Source organism: Pinus tabuliformis, chromosome X (genome assembly GCF_031772625.1).
Source record: "Pinus tabuliformis cultivar Carrire ecotype Pingquan chromosome X, CPIR1, whole genome shotgun sequence".
NCBI lineage: Eukaryota > Viridiplantae > Streptophyta > Pinopsida > Pinales > Pinaceae > Pinus > Pinus tabuliformis.
Window position 1 is genome coordinate 217,579,193 of NC_142308.1, and position 6,965 is coordinate 217,586,157.

The window sequence follows — 6,965 nt, forward strand, 5'->3', positions numbered from 1 at the left end:
ACTTTTGTAATCGAGATGGACACTTAGAATCCAAATGCTTTAAGAATATGGACCCCTGGGAAGCAACAATGAAGAAGCATAACATCCATTTGGAGCACTCTCCAACTTCAACTTAATCTTCAGGAATAACACTTTCTGCATGTGGTTGCCAAGCATTTCGGTCTGGTTATGCACTAAATGTATGTTCTTCTTCTCATTCTCATGAGTGACTCATTGATTTTGGAGCTTCTTTTCACATGGCCAAAAACAAAGCCATGTTTTCTTCTTTAAATGATCGTAACACCATAAATATATATGTTGGTGATGATATATCTCTTAGTGTTGTATGGACTAGAACTATTCATCTAGACAATGGTCAATTTAATGATGTATTATGTGTTCCAACCTTATCTTGCAACCTTCTATCTGTATATCAGAGAAGTCATTCAGGTGAAGGTAAAACCATTGAATTTTCACCTCACGCCGTTGTAATTAAGGACCTAAGAGATCCTAGACAGATTTTAGCTACTGGAATTGTTGATGATTCTACAAGGTTGTATAATTTCAACAACTTTGGGTCATCAACTCTTCCCTCGATATTTGTTGCTCATAATGATGAAGTGAGAAAAATTTGGCATGAGCGATTTGGTCACTTAAACTATCGCTCCCTTCAAAATCTATGTAAAGAAAACATGGTGATAGGTCTTCCTATGGTATCTTGCAGAGATGGTGTTTGTTTTGGATGTGTACTCAGAAAACATCATCAGGATATGTTTGAAAAACGTGCCTCTTGGCACGCCTCAACCCCTTTATAGCTTGTGCATAGTGATTTATGTGGTCCACTTCCAGTTGTTTCATTCTTTGGCTACAATTATTTCTTAACTTTCATTGATGATTTCTCCACACGCACTTGGGTATACTTCTTAAAACTCAAGAGTGAACTATTTAACATGTTCTTGGCCTTTAAGGCATTTGTTGAGAAACAATATGGACATCAAATTCTTAATCTAAGATCTGATAATGGCGAGAATATGTTAACAACAAATTCATCAACCTTTGCACTGAGCATGGAATTCAAATGCAACATACTGTTCCATATACTCCACAACAAAATGGTGTAGTTGAAAGGAAGAATCACATCTTAAAGGAAATGGATAATTGTATGTTTCAATCTAAAGGACTTAGTCTTAATTTGTGGGCAGAAGCAATTAACTGTGCAAATTACATAGTAAATTGCACTCCTACTAAGGTTTTAAAGAATCACTCCAAAAGAAGCATGGATCTCAATTAAACCAAATGTAAGTCACTTTCCTGTTTTTGGAAGTGAAGCATAGGCCCATATTCCCGATGAGAAACATAAATCCTTAGAACCTAAGAGTGAAAAATGTATTTTTGTTGGATATTCTGAAGATGTCAAAGGATATAGACTTCTTTCACCTAAATCCAAAAAATGTTATCATTAGAAGAAATGTAAAGTTTGCTGAAAATATATTGGCCTATGAGCCTAGTTTGGCGGATGTGCCACCTCTCTATCACTTCTACTTCTAAAAATATTTCTTCTTTAGATGATGATAGTGAGGATGACAATCCTCCCCCACCTTCTCAGGATCCTCCTTCATCTTCTCAGCGTCCAAAATGGGTCCTTGCTACTCGGGATGCAGCAGGTGATCCTATATATCAACGACATACACGTTCTCAGTTTGATAAAGCCTCTTCCTTACTGGCTCAAGCTTCAATGAATTATGATCCTGACACCTTTGTAGAAGCTTCAGTCCATCCAGATTGGGACGCATCTATGAAAGAAGAATATCGTTCATTATTGGCAAATGATACATGGGATCTTGTTCCTCTTCCAAAGGGAAGAGAACTTGTTAGATGTAAATGGGTTTACAAAACCAAGTTTGGACCAGATCGAAAAGTTGATAAACATAAAGCTCATCTTGTTGCTAAGGGTGTTTCACAAGTTGAAGGCATTGACTATACTGAAACCTTCTCTCTTGTTGCCAAAATGAACTCTATCCGCCTTGTTCTTTCCCGTATTGCCTCTTTCAAATGGGAAGTCCATCAGATGGATGTTAAATTTGCCTTCTTGCATGGGGACTTGCATGAAGAAATCTATATGGAACAACCTCCTAGCTATATACAAACAGACTCTAGCCTTGTATGTCGGCTTAATAAATCCCTTTATGGTCTCTAGCAAGCCCCTCGGGCTTGGTATGCCAAAATAGATAGCTTTCTTTTAGATACTGGCTTTTCTAGGTGTCATTATGACAATATTGTCTACACCAAAAAAGTGGGTAAGTCTCTTAATTCTTGTTCTTTATGTTGATGATCTTATCCTTACTGGTAGTGATACCAACCTTATAAACCATGTGAAGTCCAACCTTAAAAAGTAGTTTGAAATCACAGACTTAGGACACTTGCATTATTTTCTTGGTCTTCAAGTCTTGCAATCCAAGGAAGGTATTTCCCTTTCCCAATCCAAGTATTCCTGTTATCTTCTATGCCACTTTCACATGGAAGAATGTAAGCTAGCCCCTTCTCCCTTTCAGTTTGGAGCCAAACTTTCAATCACTTTTACTTTCCCTGAAGTTGATGCTACCTTATACCGTTAGCTTGTAGGAAAACTTTTGTATCTAACCGATACCCGTCTTGACCTTTCCTTTGTTGTTGGCCTTATTGCTCGGTTTATGCAAAACCCACATGAAAGTCATTGGAAAGCAGCTAAAAGAATACTTCGTTATGTTTGAGGTATGGTTCAGTTTGGGATTCATTACAGTGTAGAAACATCTCCTCTATTGGTTAGTTTCACTTATTCCGATTGGGCTGGTGACCCTGATGATCGGAAGTCTATTGCAGGTTATGTCTTCACTCTTGGTTCTGGACCTATTACATGAGATTGCAAGAAACAAAGTGCCATTTCTCTTTCTTCTCAGAAGTAGAGTATCGTGGCACCATAGAAGTTAGTAAGGAAGCCCTGTGGCTTCGTCAGATCCTATCAGAGTTTGGCTTTCAGTAGCAACATCCGACTACACTTTGGTGTGATAATAAAAGTGCCATTCAACTATTCAAAGATCTAGTCCAACATCAATGCAACAAACACAGTGAAATACATATGCACTTCATCATAAAGCCCATTCATGACCATGTTCTTGAAGTTCAATATTGTTCAATCAATGATCAAGTTGCAGACATCTTTACAAAGGCTCTCACAAAGGCGAAGTTTACTAAACTTCGATTTATGGTTGGAGTTCAGGAATTTGTCACTAAGGGGGGGTAGGCTCTAATGCCTCCTTCCTTCTCCTATTGTGTCATATTTGTAAATCCTTCAATCCTATCCCAAGTTGTTCTTAAGGGGGGATGTTAGGATATTGTGACACATAGGAAATAGTTAAGTATAACTTGGTCTAGTGTAGAGTTAGGTAAAGTCTGTTTCTTTACTATGTACTTTTGTAACTTAGAATCCAACGGTCACAATATGTTCTGGATATGAAATGATCTGACGGTTCATTATCTCCTTGGTATTACCGACACTTGATCCATGGCTTAACACCCGATTGGTCCATGATCTCTATTTAAAAAGCATGGAGAGTCATTTGTAGGGTAACCGTTCATGATAGAAGCTTATGTAAATTTTCTTTCTTTTATTAATAAATTGCCTAAAGTGGTCGCGTTGGCTCAGGCCGTGGACTGTTTCCCTCATTGAGGGCTTTAACCACATCAAGAATACTAGTGTATTGATCTGTGATCTGTTTGTGAGCAGGTGTCCTTTGGTGTTCTAACTGAGGAACTTACCCTGTAAATTCCTACACATTCTTGCTTCTAGCCATCTCTCCTCCAGCGCAACGGGGTTGTCCTTGAGAAAGGATTGATAAGGGTTGGTAGCTCCAAGATTTTGAGCTCAAATGTTCCTATGGGTCAATCTAAAGGCTAATATCAACCAATAGAGTCTCAAATAGGACCTTGAATACACAAAATCAAGGAATTACAAGGTGGTCTTCAGGAGGAAACCCTAGCAAAATAGTTCATCATAAAGAAAAATGGGTGATGGCAGATAGAATCTCTCTCTCTCTCTCTCTCTATATATATATATATGGGGGCGCATATGAAGTCAAAGAATTAAACAATTCTAGTGTTTCCTTAGAGTGATAACTAGATCCAAACAAGCTACGGACAAGGAAAATAAACTAACATACCCTAGGGTTTTAGATCTACGACCTCAATATTTTTGGATGATTAGGGAAACGAAAAGGTTATCTTTATTCCTCAAATATTTGGAATAAGGGTTTAGATCAACAAGGGGAAATGAAGCAAATACTAAATAAACTAACTTAGCATATCAAAATTTATCCCATGGAACATATACCAAGATAAAGCAAATAAATTATCTTACTTCACCATGCATCATCCAAGATCCACCATAAGCATCCATGAAAAGAGGCAACATCACATGATAATTCCAACCAAGAAAAGTAACTCATCTATCCATAGTCAAGTTATAAGAGAGAAAAGTCATAGAAATTTCAGACCTCCTAAGAAATTTCTCCACCAAATCCAACCATGAGAAAATGAGAAGAAGAGCACCTCTATTTATAGAGGAGGTGCTCAACTTCCCTCATATTAAAACAATATTTTCTAAGCTAAAATCTCCTATTTTAGCCTATGGAGAGGTAGAAATCCCTTTTCAATAATTAACTATTCTAAAATATATAAATACATAAATTAATTTTTTTTAGAATGTAAACTTAAATTAAATTATTATAGGCAGGTTTGTTGTGAGTAAATAGAACTAAGGTAATTTATTAAAGGCTGGTTTGTTGTGAGTAAATAGAACTAAGGTAATTTATTAAACGCTGGTTTTTTATGAGTATTTAGAGATATGGCATTGGAAAATTATTTAAGTTGAGAATGTGGTTTTTACAATGCTAAATTTTAAGTTTATTTTGAGTAAGATAAGCAATACAATATCATTATATTTCATTATTTATGAAGTGTTTATTTATATTTTCTAGGTTAATTATTTAAAGCTTATTTTGAATAAGATAAGCAATACATTATCATATTTTTTCATAATTTGTGAAGTGTTTATTTATATTTTCTAGGTTAATTATTTAAAGTAGAGAATTTGGTCATATTTGTAAATTTGAATGCAAAATTTTGATTTTCTTAATTTATTTTAAAACAAAGATACAATGTTTTTATTATAATATCCAAAGAAAATAGAAAGAAAAAATATTTAGACATTGTATATTTCAATTAAGGTAAAATGAAGTGAGATAAAATTTACTCATAAAAAAGAATTAATTTAAATTGAATATTCATTTGGGCTAATTATATTACGTAATTATTGTTTAAAATTCAAATCTTGAAAATACTCTTCCTATAATATTTAATTTTGTGCATTTTTAATTATGATCAATATCAATTGTACATCTAATTACTATTTTATATTGTGTTTTTTTTTTTTTTAATTTTGAACAATTTTTATATGTTTTTTGTTTTTGTTTCCATGGATAAAAGTTATACTTGACAATTAATCAAATCTCTCTATTATATCTTGACACAATCACTTTGTTGCAAATACTTTAATTATTAACTTAAATTACCAATATATCACCTTAAAAGAAAAAAAAAGGAAAAAAGAAAAAAACAATTCTCAATTTACATATTTACTATTGTATATTTAAATTCTCTTTATAATTGTTTATCATAATGAAAATGTCTTAGTTATTGTTAACGTGTGCCATATATATGAAATCTAGTCAATTTGATCCACTTTCCTATTTTAATAAGGAAGTTAATCATATATATATATAAATAATTTAATGGTTTTAAAAATTATTTATATATTTTAAGCTTTTGGTATATATATATATATATATATATATATATATATATATATATATATATATATAGTGATTATATATATCTGAGATTTGTATTTTCTTCTATTTAAATATATATATAATTTAGGAAATTTATTTTAAGATGTTTAGATGTATTTAAACTTAATTGTTTTTTCTATCTACTAAGAATTTATTTACTAGGAATTTGGTTTTGTCACTTATGAAAATTAATACTTTAATAGTGCACCATTTATAGTCAATTTAAAGCTCTGTGGACATGGGTGCATTTACCATGTTCTTTTCATTAGATTTTCTTCTTTACTTTATTTGTTTTATATTTTTTAATTTAATTTTAATGGCTATAATAATAATGTTATCTTGGTGTTTTTGTTTGTTTTGTCTTTCATGTTAATGCTATCTTTTTATGTACATGAAATTATTTATGTTCTCAAATTATAGATGTATATATATATTAGGTTTATGATCTTAGATTTTTTTTTAGTACATTTGCTTTGTTACTTTCTTAAATTTTTATTTATTTTTTTAGTGTATTTTTGGATTAGGGTTATAAGAGGTTTAGAATATATATATATATATATATATATATATATATATATATATATATAATGATTTATTTTCTAATTTTGTTTTAATGATTGTAATAACCACACTTTCTTATTTTCCATGGTAATGTTGCATGTTTCTTTATGCCTATATCTTCTTATGAATAATTCTTGATAGGCTAATCTAAGCTTACTCTCATGTGGAAATAACCTTAAATGAGTTGTGATTGTTTGTGTTTTTCAATTGTGGTTGTACATATAGAAGGTTTATAACCTTTACCTTAATTTTTTTCTTTGTTACATTTGCTTTGTCACTTTCTTAATTTTTTATTTATTTTTTAAATGCATTCTTCCATTAGGGTTATATAAAAAGGCTTACTAAATTTATTTTGGAAATTCTTGGCTCATTTACTTTGTTACTTTATTTTTTAATTGTATTCTTGGATGAGGGCCTCTTTTTTAGGTAGATTTTCTTCTTTATTTCAACTATTTTATATTTATTTAGTTTAGTTTATGGTTTATTTTTCATTTTTGTTTTAATGGCTATAACAAAAATGTTATCACACCCACACTTTCT